Genomic DNA, 18577 nt, shown 5'->3' on the forward strand with positions numbered 1-18577 from the left:
CAAATCTTTTGGTGGATTTATGTTTTAATTTTCTTGGGTAAATACAACAGAATGGAATTTCTGGGTCATAAGATTAATGCATACTTACATTTATGAGAAACTGCGAGTCTGTTTCCGAAAGTGATTGTACCATTTTACACTCTTAACAGCCATAGATGAGAATTCTAGTTGCTCTGTATCACTGTCAACATTTAGTGTCATCAGTCTTTTTCATTTTAGTCATTCTATTGGGTGGAAGCAGTATCTCACTGTAGCTTTAATATGCATTTCCCTGAGGATTAATGATGTTGAGTACCTCTGCATGTGTTAATGTCCATTTGTATTTCTTCTTTTGTGAAGTGTCTGTCCAAGTCTTTTACCCATTAAAAAAAAAAACAGCTGAGTGGTTCATCTGTTTTTGACTTGTAGCAGTTCTCTGTATGTTCTGGATATGAATACTTTTTCAGATAAATACACTCTATGTATTTTTCCAATCTGTAGCTTGCTTATTCATTTTCCTAATGATGTTTTTTTACTTTTAAAATTTTATTTATTTATTTTTTGGCTGCGTTGGGTCTTCGTTGCTGTGCGCGGGCTTTCTCTAGTTGCGGGAGTGGTGGCTTCTCTTTGTTGCAGAGCACAGGCTCTAAGCACGTGGGCTGCAGTAGTTGTGGCACGTGGGTTTCAGTAGTTGTGGCTCACGGGCTCTAGAGCGCAGGCTCAGTAGTTGTGGCACACGGGCTTAGTTGCTCCGCGGCATGTAGGATCTTCCCGGACCAGGGCTCGGACCCGTGTCCCCCTGCACTGGCAGGTGGATTCTTAACCACTGTGCCACCAGGGAAGTCCCTAATGATGTTTTTTTTTTGATGAAAGAGCTCACACTGAACCAGCCACAGTATTAAGTGCTTTACCAGTTGTTTTCTTTAATTAACTTTTTTAAGTTAGATATTCATCTTCCCATTTAACAGATGACAAAATGAATGCTGAGGGAGGTTAAATAATTTACAGACAGTTCACGGATGAGAGAGCCTGTATTTGAATTAGCCTCACTTCAGAGCCTGAGGTTCTAGCTACACACCAGCCTTTGGGTCTTTACTCTTTTGTTTTAATCACAAAGCCCCATCATTACAGAGAACAGAGTAGTGGTTAGGGGGAAGGGAAAGGGATGGGGGGGAGGGTAAAATGGGTAAAAGGGATCAACTGTATGGTGATGGATGGAAACTAAATTTTTGGTGATGAGCACGCTGTAGGGAAGACAGAAATAGAAATATAATGTTCTACACATCAAAGTTACCTAATAAAAAATACAATAAAATAATAAAGTTAAGAAGCAAAATCTAAAATAGGAGAATACGGAACAACATTGGAAGTTGTGAGCATCAAAAGATTGTAGAACTGACCTGGATGTACTATGATATGGGAAGTAGGTTTAGATCCAAGAGAGTTATCAATAAAAAGACTGTTATGAGTTAAAAAAAAAAAACCCCAAACCAAAAACCTATCACTGAAGGCAGGACATCTGAGCCTTTTTCCCTGACAATCTGAAAGAGCCTCACTTGGGCAGTAGTGAACTCCATCCCTGGACAGTGCAGACCTGCTTTTGTAAACCCACCATCTGTTTTAACCACTTTGATGCAAAATAGCCACGGATGAGTTCTTACCTTGATCCCGGGTGCTTTACTCCACCATCAATTGTTCTAAAAGCAAGAAGTTCATTATGCTCGTACTGACCAGCCATAGAATTACTGGCACCATAAAATTGCTTTGAAGTGAGGTTATAGAGTTCAGAGAAGAGAGGTTTCCTTCTGGGGAGCCATTCAGTTTTGAGGCTTGCCTTGTCCTTTTCTTAATTCTCCAGCATTATTTACATATAATAACCACTTCATCCTCTTAGATAGGGTCCTCTGCACAGTGCTAGCCAGACTCTCCCATGTAGGGTGCTACTGTATAGGTAGCCACATTACTGCTGCTAAATATTTATGCTCTTTGGTTTTTTTTTCAAGAATCTCCTGTGTCCAGTAAAACATCATCATCTGAACTTGCATTACACAGTTCTTTCCCACAACTCAATGATTTATAAAGGCTTGATTGTAGTAATAATGGAACACACATAACAGCAAGGAACACCACACGTTATGAAGTGCTATACTGGATAGAGGAGTCAGCACGAGCTATTAAACTTCAGGGACCAAAGGGCTCAGGAAAGCCTGAGTACTCAGAGCAGAACAGAACTCTGCAACAGAGGGAGAGAACGGGGCTTTCCCCAAATGATAGGTAAAGAGCGAAATAGTGGGTGGAAGGCCCTGCCCAGCAGGAGGTCTGTGAAAGAAAGCGTCCCATGGGCTGAGGAAGCTGTTTAATGTACAGTTGACAAAGGGCAAAGAAGGTCTTGGAAATGTTTCCAGGGTGCTCCAGAATGTAACCCTCTACTACCAGTCCTGTGAGCTTTGTGCTCTGGGCTCCTAATGCTCAATGTAGAGACGGGATTGGGTTTGTCTCGCTTGAAATGATTCAGTGTTTATCTTGGCTTGATTGGTCTCAAAGTAATCGTTTTACAAAGTGCAATGCCTTGTACTGCTATTTCCTCAAACTCATGTTCCTTTTCATTCACTCTTAAATGTCAAAATTGGGAACCATAAAAGTCTACTCTTTCTGGCCATCTGGCTTTCTGCTGGCATTAGAATCCAGTAAAACAGACAGACAAAAACACCCAGACCTTTTCTTTTTTCCCGTTTAGGGTGAATATGAAAGCATTTTATGGGTAACTGATCAAGTTCTAATTCAAGAGAGAAGATTAGGGGCTTCCCTGTTGGCGCAGTGGTTAAGAATCTGTCTGCCAATGCAGGGGACACGGGTTCAAGCCCTGGTCCGGGAAGATCCCACATGCTGCAGAGCAACTGAGCCTGCGCTCTAGAGCCCATGAGCCGCAACTACTGAGCCCGCATGCCACAACTACTGAAGCCCGTGCGCCTAGAGCCTGTGCTCCACAACAAGAGAAGCCACCGCAATGAGAAGTCCACGCACCGCAATGAAGAGTAGCCCCCGCTCCCAGCAACTAGAGAAAGCCTGTGTGCAGCAACGAAGAACCAACACAGCCAAAAATAAATAAATTAATTTAAAAAAAAAAAAAAGGAGAGAAGATTAAATATATGGTACAGCAAAAAGGCAAACGTACTGGCTGTGTGACTTTGGGTAACAATCTTTCTGAGCATCGGTTTCCTGGGGACGATGATAATACCTATCCTCTATGTTCACTAAGGACACTAAATGAGATGATAAATGTATTAAAAAAAACACCTAGTACATAACAGTACTCACTAAATGTTAGTTCTCCTTTCTTTTCTGCCTGGGCTGGGACCTGCCTCATCCTTGCCTCATAAGGATCAAAGGAGAAAACCTACATAATGACACTTTGTAAGCTGGGAAGTGCTACATGCACTAGTTGTTACTGTGAAACAGGTCATTATATTTTCATCATATTTGAGTCAGTCACTCCTCTGTGTTCCAGATATTCCTTAAAGTAAAGAAAAAAAAGAACAACAATGAGAAGTTTTCTGTGGGTCCCAAACCTCCATTTTGACGGGTCTGGAATATAAAGCAGCAGGAATAAGAGCTTTAAGATTTAGTGGAAAAGAGAAAAACAGCATTTTAATGGGAAGAAAAAAAAACTTCCTAAACACTCTTCCAGAGAAGTGGCATTTTAAATATTATCTTCAACATTCAGCTTGAAAAGGTATTGGATTATAAAAATGAATTGTATGTACTTCACAATGTTGTGAAAACTCAGAGACCCAGAGGTTCTCTAGTCATTGAAGAATCAGCTCTATTGATTTGTTTTGAAATAATTCTCTTAATTCCTTCTCGCAATAGAATGTTACAATGGAAGCGTCGACTAGGTACAAAGATGCCACAGATGTGACATTCCAAGTGGAGGCCCCATCATGATCATCATTTGCAGAAATGGAGAAGCAGCTCCCTGACTCATGCCACTTTACCCCAGAGGGAGGTGAACCCTGGGGGGTGGGGGGCTGGGGGAGGGTGCCCTGGGAGGGATGGAGGGGGAATGGCCTTGAGAATGGAATGCGTTCCATACTTCCTGAGAGTTGTACCAGAAATTCCCAGTGATGGGACTCTCCAAAAAACCCACAAAAGGAAAAGTCAGTTGTGATCAAGCCATCAGCAAGAAACTTGGGAACCTCTCTGACCCCCTTTCCCCGATGCTTCCCCACTGGAGTTAGCAAACTGCAGCCCTGAGGGGGATAAGGGGGAAGTTGACCCCATAGCAGATTTCTCCAGCAGAGCCCTAAATCCACCAGAATTTTAATTTTTGTATTGATCAGGCATCCTAATTGCTGTATAGAGACTGTGTGACCTAAAGGGAACATAAAACAATTGCTCCCTGAGGCCCTGAGAGGGAACAGATGAGTCAGGGGCCTGCCTGAGTTTTCTGCTAATCCCACCTCCCTAAGGATCAGGAGGAAGTTTGTAGGACTGTGTTTTGATTGTTATAATGCTTAGTGGGGAAGGTGCTACTGGCATTTAGAGGGCAAAGACCTGGAATGCTAAATATTCCAAAAATTGTCCCGCTTGAAATGCTAACAGCGCCCTCATTGAGACACATTCATGGAGGCAGGATCAGCCCTTCCCTGAACAAATCTTGAGAAGACTGTGGGAGGCAAAAATAAAAGTACATTTTGATTATGTCATCATTCATGCTCATTCACCATATCTGTTTTGTTTAGGTTGAAATGCTTTTGTGGGTTTTTTGCGCTGACCGAAGAGCTCTTCTCCACGGCTGTTCAACTATGCCCTGGCCGCTGTCGGATGAATTGGAGCAGAAGCGGGTTGTGCAGTTGGGGAAGGATCTAGCGGAAGGTGCACTGGCCGTGGGGTGTTACAGAGCCCTGGCCCAGGTTCAGTCTGCCGCGGTGACCGAAGACCAGGCTCAGTCCCAGGTTTGAGGAGACACGGGCCTAGCTGGTGTGGCAGGCTGAACGACACGTCCTCAGCCTAATCCCTGAAACCCGTGAGCATGTTACCTTATAAGGCAAAAGAGACTGTGCTGATGCGATTGACTTAAGATTTCAGAGATGTGAAGATTACCCTGGATTATCCAGGTGGTCCCAATGTATTGGGATCTTATAAGAGGGAAGCAAGAGGATCAAAGTCAGAAAAAGGAGACGTGACGACAGAAGCAGAAGTTGGAGTGATATGTTTTGAAGGTGGAGGATGCAAGTGACCTCTAAAAGCTGGAAAAGGTGAGAAAACGGAATTTCTTCTAGAGCCTCCAGAAAGGAACACAGCCCTGTCGACCTCTTGATTGGACTCATGAGACGGATTTCGGACACCTGACCTCCGGGACGTAAGACAGTCAGTCTGTGTTTTTTCAAAGCCACTATGTCTGTGGTAATTTGTTATAGCATCAATAGGAAAATAATGCACCCGGTTTAAAGTGTAACAGAAACCTTCCTACTCAGGAGACCCTAATAGTTCTCAGAATTTTTCCTGAAGAGTTTCCATACCACAAAAGATCCCTCTCTACCAGTTTTGAATATTGCAAGGAGATAGGGAGGCAAGTCTGGCAATATCTCCCTCCAGACCCTGTGAGCAATTTGCAGTCACGGTGCTGTGTGATATATCTGGACATGAGTTCACATTAAATAAAAAGGATTTTTATATCATATATTATATTATATTTTCCTAAATATCCCCTCTCTATCTACATGGGTAATTGAACACTTACTCCATCACATCAAGGATATAAACTGTTTGCTTTCATTTTCAAAGGACTCCCTGCACCCCACAAATTCCTAAATTAGATCCAATGCAGCCTCAGATCTTATAGAAGTCTTGATTAGCAAAGTAAAATAAAAATTAAAGAAAAGTAAGTGAACATTGTTGGGAAGACAAAAAGAACCTCCCTTACTCGGCAGACCCGAGCATTTAAGATGGCAGTAATCGTGTCACCATCTTGCATAGTTTCTGAGGATGTGTGCAGAAATTCATTCTACTATGACCAACTGGATTTCCCCTTCTTTCTTCAGACCAGAGATGAATATTTAGCTACAAACCTCAAGACAGAATAAAGCCAGACTTTTCGTTTATTTGACAAGAAAGCTTAGTATCAGATACTTAAATCGTTAAGGAGAAATGACAGCCTAATGCTGTTGTAGAACTAAAGATTAACTAGGAGTCAACAGGTTCTCTTATAGTCTGTTTTCTACTCATATCGGTGGGAAAAAAATGTTAATTCACTCAGAATTGGATATCGTGGCACTGAGTCTGGATTCCTTGAAAAGGTCTGTTTTCTCTCAGGAATACTTCGTCTGGCACAGGGAAAATGAAAACAAGTTAAAAAAAAAACCGTTCCTGGGTAGTAATTTTTCTCTGGAGACTTAAGAAAAAAAAAAAAAAAAAGCAGCATTTATGTTGAATAAAATGTTTTCTCTGCAACCTCATTTTGAATGTCAAGTAAAAATGCACAGAGCAGTCTCCCCTGGCAGCTGGGGTCCAACTTTAACTGCTTAAAAACAAAATTTTCAGAATATATTTCCTTTGTCAACTGAAAAATTGGGAAGGAGAAGTTTATATGTGTTTAATAGGAAACAAAGTAAGCAGTATAAAGAGTTACTATTGCATATGCAGATCCTAACTTTGCTAAAATCTGACAAATGTGAGAAACATAATCAATGTTATTAATCAATGTGTAATTATATCAGTATTCCGTGTAAACCCACTATTCAATGTAACTTGCCTATGGGGCTGCATTAGATGAAGGTCCAGTTATAGAAACGTGTGGCTGACAGGCTATAGTCACTGAACCGACTGCATCTGGCATCCGCTCAGCGTTGGGACGCTCTCTGGCTTTCCCTGAGACTGGCCCCTGACTCATGGTCCTCTTCCCTATCCTACAACCCTTTTTATCCTGGTGATTTTTTCAGTAACCTCGTTCCCTTTTCCAGCTCCTCTTAGTCACCTACCTCCATGGCCACAGCCTAGAGCCTGCCCTCAAGGGGCTCTGACCACAACCTTCCTTACAGCCTTCCTCCTGCCATGCCAGGGCACTGACCCCATGGAGACCCTGAACCCTTGAGCCTTTTATTGTCTTCTTGTCAGCACGTTTTGTTTCTTAGCTCATCCAGATGGGATCGCAGTTACTCACCTGAAAATCAGGGCCAGATTAGATGACCTAGGCGCTGAAAAAACTACAGTGCCCTTGTCCTAGATGTAATTCAAAAAGTATAAAGAGGGACTTCCCTGGTGGCGCAGTGGTTAAGAATCCTCCTGCCAACGCAGGGGACACGGGTTCGAGCCCTGGCCTGGGAAGATCCCACATGCCGCGGAGCAACTAGGCCCGTGAGCCACAACTACTGAGCCTGCGCGTCTGGAGCCTGTGCTCCGCAACGAGAGGCCGCAATAGTGAGAGGCCCACGCACCGCGATGAAGAGTGGCCCCCACTTACCGCAACTAGAGAAAGCCCTCGCACAGAAACGAACACCCACGCAGCCAAAAATAAAAATAAATAATAAATACATTTTTTTAAAAAAGTATAAAAAAACAACGAAAAAAAGATGTTCAGCTACAAAAAGTCCGGGAAAAACAACAACAAAACACACACATGCACATACAAACACCCCCTGCCATGGGCTGTCAGGTTTTGTTTGGCCTGGACAGCATTTGAAGCAGCATGTAACTAGTTGCCAATATTTTCAATTGGATGACTTCATCTAAAAAGTTATATTTCTGCCTTCTCTTGGGGTCTCGGTGACACTGGGCTGTGACAGTCACCAGGACCCATTTTGGATAATCCTGACCACCCCAGTTTGCTGAAGCCCCCTCTTGGCCCCTACCACACTCACCTTATGGCCCAGCCCCTAAGGGCATTTGTAACCTCCATCCTTGACAATCGTTTTCATTTACCCTCAATGTCCTTCCTCATCATACCTCTTAAAACTTATTCCAGATCTTTGCATTTTCCTTAAACTCCCTACCCTCCCCAACATTTGTTCCCCTGCACTCTCATCAGATAACCTATTTTATTGACAAAACTGAGACCAAAGTTACTGACTCTCCTATCTGCTGTCCAACCTACAAAGTTTTCTATAACTGTCCATGTCTTGCTTCCACTCTCAGAGAATGGATGGTCCTCCTTTTAGACAAAGCAACCTCTTCAGTTATGTTATTTTAAAAACATAATGTTTTTTATAATTATAGAAATGATATACCCTCATAACCATTCAGCCAAAGTTAAAAATAAAAGTAGTCCCCTCCACAAACCCACAATGATTCTACTCCTCAAAAGTAAATACTGTTAAATTACTGTTAAATATTTGGACGAAGTCCTGGTTTGTGCACATGCGCACACATGCACAGACATACACATCCTCATATATACCTAAACATATATGTATACACAAAATTTTATTGTATTTTTCCAAAACTATGATTGTATATTTTTGTGTAATTTGTGTTTTTCTACTTAACAGTGCTTGTGAATGCCTTTATGTGTCAGTACATGTAAATCTGCTTCTAATAGCTGTATAGTGTTCCATTGTTTGCGTATGCCATGCTTATTCAAACCCTTTCCAAAATTCCAAAAGTAGTGTATGCTTACTAAAAATAATCCATATTATACAGAGTATAAAAAGTTAAAGATGCTTCCCTTCCCATATTCCCCAGTCCCATTCTCCAAGGGGTAACTATTATTAACAACTTGCTGGGAATCTTTACGAACTTTTAAAAAAGTCAGATTTACTGGAGTATAATTCACATACAGTAAAATTCACCTTTTGTAGCCTACAAATGTACAAACGCATATGGTTGTGGAACCATCACCATAGTTGAGATATGGAACATTTCCACCACTCCAAAAAAACTTCCCTCATGCCCCTTTATAATGACCTTCTTTCCAACACCCAGCCCTCTCAACCATTGATCTGTTTTCTGTTCCTATAATTTTGCTTTTGCTTTTTCCAGAGCAAATATATTAATATTTGTGTCATATAAACAGAATACACAATGTGCGACTTTTTGAGTGTGGCTTCTTTCATTTAGCATAATACATCTGAGATTCATCCGTGTTAATATGTGTATTATCAAGTCCTTATTTTGTCTAGTACACAGAAATAGTTTTTATTTCCAAAAATGGGATCATGCTATACCTGGAATTAAGCTATTTTTTTTTTTGCTTGTTTACTTAAATATTATAAACCTACTTCCATATAATTTACTACATCTAGATCTAATTCTTTCTTTTGAATAGCTGCCCAGTATTCCATTATACACATGTTACAGAGTGTATTTAGCTGCTCTTCTTGTATTGGACATTCAGGTCATGTCCAAATTTTCACCATTCCAGGCAAATAAAAATGTATGAACCAAAAAACAAAAGAAAACAAAAAAACAAAACAAACAAATGTATGAACCAGTAAAACACATATTTGTTCATAATTTCTTGTGTATGTATAGAGTATTTCTATAAGATAGATTCTTAGAAGTGGAATTGCTAAGTTAAAAGTCAGGTACATTAAATATTTTGATAAATACTACCAAATTTCTCTATAAAACTTGTATATATTTAAATTCCATCAACCCTGTTTGAGAATGTCCTTTTCTCTATAAACTTACCAACAACAGATAACAATCTTTCTTATTTTTGTTGATCTTATAGACAAAATGATGGTATCTCATTGCATATCTCTCATCTCTAATGACATTGATTACAAAAAATATATATTTATTAGCTATTCGATTTTTTTCTCTGAAATGCTAGTTTATAGCTTTTGACCATTTTCCTATTAGGCTGTCATTTTAAAATGCATTTGAAGGAATTCTTTATATATTAGGTAGACTAGAAATTTTTTTTTCAAGTATCTACTTGATTATGGGGTCTACAGAAACTGTATATTTTATTATCTATTCTGTAATACCTTTCTTTTTTTTTTTTTTTGTAATACCTTTCTTTATGATGTCTGTAAAGCATATCATACACAGGGAAACCTTTCCACTCTAAGATTTTAAAGCTATTCTCAACTCCAGAGCTTAACTAATACTTTGCTGATAGACAAGTAAGTTGTTTCCAGTTTTCCCTGTTAAAAGCAATGTTGCCTTGAACACTCTTGCACATCTTCTACCTTTGAAGAATCTTCTACAGTTTTTCCTCCTATGTGAGCATTTTCATAAGATTTTTTTGTAAGATAAATTCCTAGAAGCTGGATCAAAGGATAGGCCTATTTCAAATTTTGTTTATCTGTGCTCTTGGAGTTCATATCCTTCAGCCTTTTTTGGGGCCTCATGCTATCAGGAATTCCCACTCTTGCACAAATATTTAGCCTCTCCCATCTTTGGGCTCTTTCTGTTCAGCTCACAAGCATATTCCAGACTCACATCTTTTTAGAAACAAAGCAGAATAAAACAAAATAACTTGCATTGAGTCTGCACTGCTTTCTAGCTGCTATCAGTTTTTCCTTCTCTCTCTCTCTTTTTTTTAACGTCTTTATTGGAATATAATTGCTTTACAATGGTGTGTTCGTTTCTGCTTTATAACAAAGTAAGTTAGCTATATGTATACATATATCCCCATATCCCTTCCCTCTTGCATCTCCCTCCTACCCTCCCTATCCCACCCCTCTAGATGGTCACAAAGCACCGAGCTATCTCCCTGTGCTATGCAGCTGCTTCCCACCAGCTATCTATTTCACATTTAGTAGTGTATATATGTCAGTGCTACTCTCTCACTTCGTCCCCACCTTTCCTTATTGCCCATTACTGCTATCCACTGCCATCTGTTTTCTATCCCTGTACTCCACTGACGGAGAAGATACCCAGGGACCTCCAGATGGTTTATCCAGCTTCACCTGCAGCTTTGACTACTCCCTCCTCCCTATTACTCTAGGCTCTCCGTCTCCCTGACACTAGCTCTTTCCTGGTAATGCCCTTCTTGGTCAGACTTCCTTCTCCATCTCCTTTGGGTTCCTTCTTCCAACACTCACTCCTTTAACTTTGATGTTCTCAGTGCTCTCTTCTTGATCTAATGCTCTTCTCTCCATACACATCAATCCCATTGATTGTACATACTCTCATGAACTTAATGCCAACAACACATATAGTAGGCTGAATAATGACCCCCCAATATATCCAGGTTCTAACCTTTGGAACCTGTGAATGTTGCCTTTTTTGGCAAAAGGGACTTTGCGGATGTGATTAAGTTAAGGATCTTGTAATGCAAAGATTATCCTGGATTATCTGTGTGGACCCAGTGTAATCACAAGTATCCTTATAAAAGGGAGGCAGAGGGAGACTTAACTATAGCAGAAGAAACCAATGTGATGCCACACACATTGAAGCAAGATGCTACACTGGTGGCTTTGAAGATGGAGGAGGGGCCACCAGCCAAGAAATGTAGGTGGCCTCTAAAAGCAGGAAAAGGCAAGGAAAGGATTCTCTCCTACAGCCGCCAGAAGGAACCAGCCCTGCTGACACCTTGACTTTAGCCCAGCCAGACTGATTTTAGACCTCTGACCGCTAAAACTGTAAGAGAAAAAAGTTGTATGGTTTTAAGCCATTAGCTTTGTGGTAAGTTGTTACAGCAGCCTCGGGACCCTAATACAATGCCCAAATCTATAGCTCTAACATCAGAACTCTCCTCTGATCATCAGTCATAGTCATCTGCCTGCTATCTTCAATTCAATGTGACCCAAAAAGAACTCATCACTATCTCCCTCCTCCTTCTGTTTCCCTGTTTCATTTAATGGAACCACCATTCCCTGAGTCATGCAACTGAGAACCCATGGGTCTTCCTGGCCTCCTCCCACCCACAACCAATAACCATCCAACCCTACAGAGTTTGTTGTCCAAACCTTTTTCAAATATGCTTCCTCCTCTCTATCCTTATGTCTCTCTGCCTATGGATTGATCCCCTCCTCCAAACCATCCTCCACATCAAAGTCAAGAGAAAGATGAGCCTTCTAAAAGGCAAACATGTCAAAGCTCCTTCCTTTAACAACCGCCCAGAGTCAAGTCCCAACTCCTTGGCAGACCATACAAGAGCCTCCCCTTTCCAGCCACATCTTCTGCTATTCCCTGCCTTGAATTCTAGTGGCACTGAGTTGTTTGCCATTTCCCTGCCTATACTAGGTACTCTCATGTCTTCATGGACACAGACCCAGACACAGGAGCTTGGTCTTCCTGTGAAGGATACTAATTAGCTAATTATAATAGCTGTGGCCTGAGGGTCAGGCTTCTAACTAAACATGCATCTAGGGGTTGACTCTAATCCTTTCCAGAGACATTAGAGGAAGGCGTTATCTTTGCACTCTCCCTCTGTCATGCTTCAAAGCACCAGTGTTCCTTCCCTAAAGGGGAGATTTGCATGTATCTGGCACCCTGGTTTTTATGTCTGTTGCCCTAGGTTTTGTGGCAATTGCCCAGGGAATGCCCCTTGATTGCCTGGCTCTGGTGGCCAGAGGGGCTTGCGTTCCTGGGTCCTGCTGAATTGGAGTGATGATTCTTGGCAGGCTGCCACCCGCAGGATACTGTACAGACAGCAGACTGGGGGACTCCCCACGATCCTTCTGTGAAGGAGGCCTCTTTGCCTGTGCTGGAGCTCTGGCCTGAGGGGCAGGCTTTGTGTTGGGCACACATCTAGTAGCCTACAGAGCTGCTCTCAAGGAATGTAGGCTGTAGATGTGATCTTGGCCTTACTCCAGCTTGCTGGTATCTCCCAGAGAAGAACTTATATACTTGTCTGGAGCCCCTATATTCGTGACTGCTGCCCAGAGGATACCTCCAGATTGCCTGGCTGTGGTGGCCAGCAGGGCTTATGCTTGTGGTACTACAGGATTGTATATTTTTGTATACTTTTAAAAGCTGCTCACTGAAAGTCTGACTTTCAATCAGCCTGAATCTAGGTGCTGAGAGCCTCCACTTTTGAACACTGAAGTCTTGGCACATCCTCAATTACTGGGAGCTACTGAAAATATAACAGGCTGCTTAAATAATTACCAAAGTCTGAGAGACAACTATGAGCTAGGGGAGGGGTGAATGACAAGATTCATCTCCTACAGGAGGCCACTCCTTCAAGACTGGAAGAGGTGGTTTTTTTATCTACTGCATAGAAACCAAAACAGAGAGTCAAGCAAAATGAAGAAACAGAAGAATATTTCCCAAACGAAAGAACAAGATAAAACCTCAGAAAAAAACCCTTAATGAAACAGATGTCATTTATCTGATAAAGAGTTCAAAGTAATGGTCATAAAATTGCTCACTGAACTGGGGAGAAGAATGAAAGAACACAGTGATGGAACAAAGAGATGGAAAACATAAGAAAGTACCAACTGAAGTCACAGAGCTGGAGAAGACAATAATAGAACTGAAAAGTACACTAGAGGGGTTCAAAAGCAGATTAGATGAAGAAGAACGAATCAGTGAACTTGAAGACAAGGCATGGAACTCACCCAATCAGAGTAGCAAATAGAAAAAAGAATTTAGGGACTTCTCTGGTGGCACAGTGGTTAAGAATCTGCCTGCCAATGCAGGGGACACGGGTTCAAGACCTGGTCCGGGTAGATCTCACATGCCACGGAGCAACTAAGCCCGTGCGCCACAACTACTGAGCCTGTGCTCTAGAGCCCACGAGCCACGACTACTGATCCTGCATGCCACAACTACTGAAGCTGGCATGCCTACAGCCCGTGCTCTGCAACAAGAGAAGCCACCACAATGAGAAGCCTATGCATCGCAATGAAGAGTAGCCCCCACTCGCCACAACTAGAGAAAGCCTGTGCACAGCAACGAAGACCCAACGCAGCCAAAAATAAATAAATAAATTTATTTATTTAAAAAAAAAGAATTAAAAAAATTGAAGATAGCTTAAGGACCATATGGGACAACATCAAACAGACTAACATTTGCATTATAGGGCTCCCAGAAGGAGAAGAGAGAGAGGGGCATAAATTTTATTTGTAGAAATAATGGCTGAAAATTTTTTTTTACTTTGTTGAGCATTCTGCTATGCAATGGAAAATTTCCTACAAAAGCCCCCTATTCTTTTTTTTTTAAATTTATTTATTATTTATTTATTTATATTTGGCTGTGTTGGGTCTTCGTTTCTGTGTGTGGGGTTTCTCTAGTTGTGGTGAGCAGGGGTTACTCTTCATTGCAGTGCGCGGGCTTCTCATTGTGGTGGCTTCTCTTGTTGCAGAGCACAGGCTCTAGGCGTGCGGGCTTCAGTAGTTGTGCCATGCAAGCTCAGTAGTCATGGCTCGTGGGCTCTAGAGCGCAGGCTCAGTAGTTGTGGCACATGGGCTTAGTTGCTCCACGGCATGTGGGCTCTTCCCAGACCAGGGATCAAACCCATGTCCCCTGCATTGGCAGGCATATTCTTAACCACTGTGCCACCAGGGAAGTCCATGTTCCCTATTCTGTCCTTATAAAGATAGTGGTGTCTAGTTCCCAACATCTGCCCTCTTTCCTTTTTAAATGATCACTGGCTCCTTGTTTCACTGTACAGGTCACTTCACCTTCCTCTCAAGTGTATGCTGCGGAAAAGTGCGGTTGGCTAGGTTTTTAAAAGCTTGGAAGAACTGAGCAGCATGTCGGCCAGACCCAGAAGTGTGTCCTTGCTTCAAAATCTGGCTCCCTTAGAACCACTTGACCCATGATGTCCTCTGTCAGATGGCTTGTTTCTTCATCAGCCCACAGCCAAGCTCATCACTCAATCTTTCCTTACACTTGATGAGTTTGGTTAAACCCTTCCATTATCTCTAGACTCTCCTTTGGTGCCTTATTCTGCCCATTTTAATCTTGCAGCAATCCTCTCTCTTCTTTAGCTTTCAGAGGGAGTAGTTTTGTTCTGTGACCTTTTTCTGCTCTCATTGTCTCCATTCTGTTTTATCTGTTCTTTGATTTCACTGTTCCTGCCCCAGTGTCTTTACCTTGATTTTAGCTGTCTGTGCTCTCCCTTAAATGCCTTTGTGACAATATCTATTTTACTCTTGAAAACCTTTGGCTGTATATCTTTGGAGAGCTCTCTTTATGTCATTAAAAAATGTTTCACTTTTCTGAAATCTTTAAAGGGGAGCACTACTTCGGTTCTTCACCTCTCTACCCAATTCCCTATGTTTTAAGAGATTAATTTCAACCTCAATCATTGCATGAATAGAAGTGATAAAATCTTTCACTTCACATTTTATGACCTCTATGATCACATTTTTACTTGTGATACTCTCAATTCTACTATAGTCAGATGGCTAGCTAGCATGGACAGCTAAATAAATCTCCCTCTCTCCAATCTAGTAGTTTTAAACTTGAATAATTGATGGACCCTTTTTTTAAAAAAAGAAAAATTCTCTTGACCTACAGTATTGATCTGAATTATTTTATTTATGATAAATTGCTGTTTTAATACAGATATGGTTCTGGCTAGTATGGGTAGTTTCCTGACTTTAGCAAGCCTACAAAGAATCAATTCTCTCACATTCTTTTCTTGTCAAACTATCCTAAAACTTTTGTTCACGACGAACATTTATGTGGTAAGCCTTCCTTTTTTTTTTCTTTTCTCATAGGTCTCTGATAATTATAGTAGTGATATGATTGACCCCAGTGAGACTGAGCTTGAAAACACCAGTGCAAACTTGTGCCTGAGGTCTTGCTTAACACCTGCTGATAAAGTGGGCATACAGGTCATCCAAATACACTTTTGCAATTATTCAGATTGATTTGGAAAGCTCTTATAGAAGACATTCACATCTCTGTATCTACCTCTTATGGGCTGATAACAAATACCTCACTGAAGGGGTCACCTTTTGTTTATCCACTGCCCCAGCTCCTTTCCCAAGATGCACTTGACATCTCCCCCAGCCTCATGCCTTTTCTGCACACAGGAGAGGCATTCTGTGCACATTTTCCTTTTTTAGCTTTCATTCTTTCTATTGAGGGTTCAGATCTAAAAATTGTATCTTTTCTCCCAACCTGGTTGACTTCCATGACCTTTCCAAACTTTTAAACAAAAATCTGGAGATCTGAACTTAGGTGGCTCTTCTCCCATTGAGAAACTTGATTAGTCCCAAAGCAGTCCTTTCATACACTGATTTCTCTCTTCAAATTCAGCTCTATTTCTTAAGCCCAAGTTACATTCAGATCCTCTCTTTGTGGAGATTTCTAAGCTTTAGCTCCAGCCTGTGTTCTTATGGGGTAATGGAGACAGCGCTAGATTTGAGATTACAAGATTCCCAGAGAAGTTCCACCACTGAACAAGCTATAAAACCTTGGGGACTCTCTTAACTTCCAGGAGACTTATTTTTCTCATCTATAAAATGGGATGATAGCTACCATCTCTCATGATTGTTGTGAGGATTTCATGAAATACTGTACTCATTCAGTTAAAGCTCTGCTTACCTTAGTCATGTATGTGTGTGTGTGTGTATGTGTGTGTGTGTGTGTTTTCTTTTAGTCTTCCAATGTTTCCTTTGCAAGTTTTCCTCTCTTTCCTTTGGCGTTTCATTTTTCTTGGCTCAGGTTCTCTGTCACTTTGCTTTTTCTAATTAACTAATTAATTGATTGATCATTCATCCATTTTATTGTATTTGGATGAAAATGTTGACCTCCTGAGAGTTGATGTCAGACTTGCTGGAGGCAGGGAGATGATTTGGGGGTAAGGTGACTCCCTAAGGACGTAGTTTTTCAGGAGTCGAGACAACTACAGAAATACTAATTGCTGATTTGGGATGGAATAGAAATCAGGAGGAGGGGGAGAGGAGAAGAGTGAGGAAAGGGAGAGTGGGAGAGATGAAAGCATCCAGGAAGATGGTGTGAGGAATAGGAGACTGTCAAGGGTGCAATGAGCGGTGAACAAAATCCAGGTTGCGGGAGAGTGAGAAGTGAGTGGGGCTATTTAATACTCTATTGGAAGCTGTCTGGTTCCTGTGATGTAAATCTATGCCAAATTTTTGGTAAGGCTTATCATGGAAAAGGGCTAAGTCCCAAGCCCAGAGCAGGGTGGTAGGATATGGGGGCAGCAAGTAATGAACAAATCTATTGGAAATCAGAAGTGACCATGACAATGTAACCCCCTAGAAGCTCACAGATACCATGGGGAGGACTTTGAACATCCAGTAGAGGCACGATGGGCATCTGAGCTAATTTTACTTGAAAGGAGTGGTAGTTCCTGCTGACATCTAGATATTCATTTTATTTTTTTAACTAACTAATTAATTAATTAATTAATTTTGGGCTGTGTTGTGTCCTCGTTGCTGTGCGCGGGCTTTCTCTAGTTGCCCCGAGCGGGGGCTGCTCTTCGTTGCGGTGTGCAGACTTCTCATTGTGGTGGCTTCTCTTGTTGCGGAGCATGGGCTCTAGGTGTGCCAGCTTCAGTAGTTGTGGCCCGTGGGCTCAGTAGTTGTGGCTCGTGGGCTCTAGAGTGCAGGCTCAGTAGTTGTGGCACACGGGCTTGGTTGCTCCATGGCATGTGGGATCTTCCTGGACCAGAGCTTGAACCTGTGTCCCCTGCATTACTGGGCAGATTCTTAACCACTGCGCCACCAGGGAAGCCCTAGACATTCATTTTAAAACATAATATGTACAAATGCCATAGCCTCCTTGGACTTGGGTTCCAACTAAAGAAAGCCTATTGCACAGGAGGAACTTGATCGATGTTTGTTGAATAAATCGACTTTAATTTCTACTGCCATTAATTTACCCTCCTTTATTCCTATCTTACCCTGCTTTTTTTAAATCTGAGTGACCTCAGAACTAGCTATTTTTAAGTGTTCTCTTTATCCTTTTCCTCAACAAGAACTAATTTCCCTAGCGTTTCCTTCCTGTACCTCTTGTTAACCCCTGACAACTGCATGTTTATCTTTTTCTTTCTTTCCACCTGAAAGTCATCTTAATTTTCTACTTTCCCTCCAGAAGTTCCACTTCTCACTGTTTTCTCAAATTCCATGGCAGTCATTTCTGTGGCTGTTACTGTCTCAGCATTCTCTCTCTTGCTCTCTCTCTCTCTGCTGTTTTTTGGGTTTGTTTTGTTTCTGGTTTCTGGCTCTTGTGGCTAGCCAGTCTCCTTTTTATGGTGAAGGATTCTTGGATGGTTTACATAAATACTCCCTTTTGCTCCACAATATTTGTAAAATTCAATTTAGAGAGAGACAGAGACAGAGAGAGAGAGAGAGAAAAAGAGAGAGTGTGAGCGCACACTCATGCACACATGAGCACTTATCTCTTGGGGTAACATACTGAAGTATTTCTAGATGAAATTATTTAAGGTTTGGGATTTGCTCTAAAATAATCCAGAAGAAAAGAGGGAAGAGGGAGAAAAAGTGGCAGTGGGAGGTGGAGGGGGGGTGTTATAGATAAACAAGATTGGCTGCATTGTTGAAGTTCTGTGATGGGTACCTGATGGTTCAGTATGATATTCACTCAACGTTTTTGTAAGTTTGAAATTTCCATAATAAAAAGCTCAATTAAAGTCTGTTTATTAAAGATCTGCATGGGAGTCATTGATCTCCACAGCCAGCACATTATTTTTTCCTGTACATGACCTCATCCCCAGCACATCCCTCGCCCCCCACTGAGCCATTTCTAAACTTTCCATATGGGTTTG

Source organism: Eschrichtius robustus, chromosome 5 (assembly GCF_028021215.1).
Source record: "Eschrichtius robustus isolate mEscRob2 chromosome 5, mEscRob2.pri, whole genome shotgun sequence".
NCBI lineage: Eukaryota > Metazoa > Chordata > Mammalia > Artiodactyla > Eschrichtiidae > Eschrichtius > Eschrichtius robustus.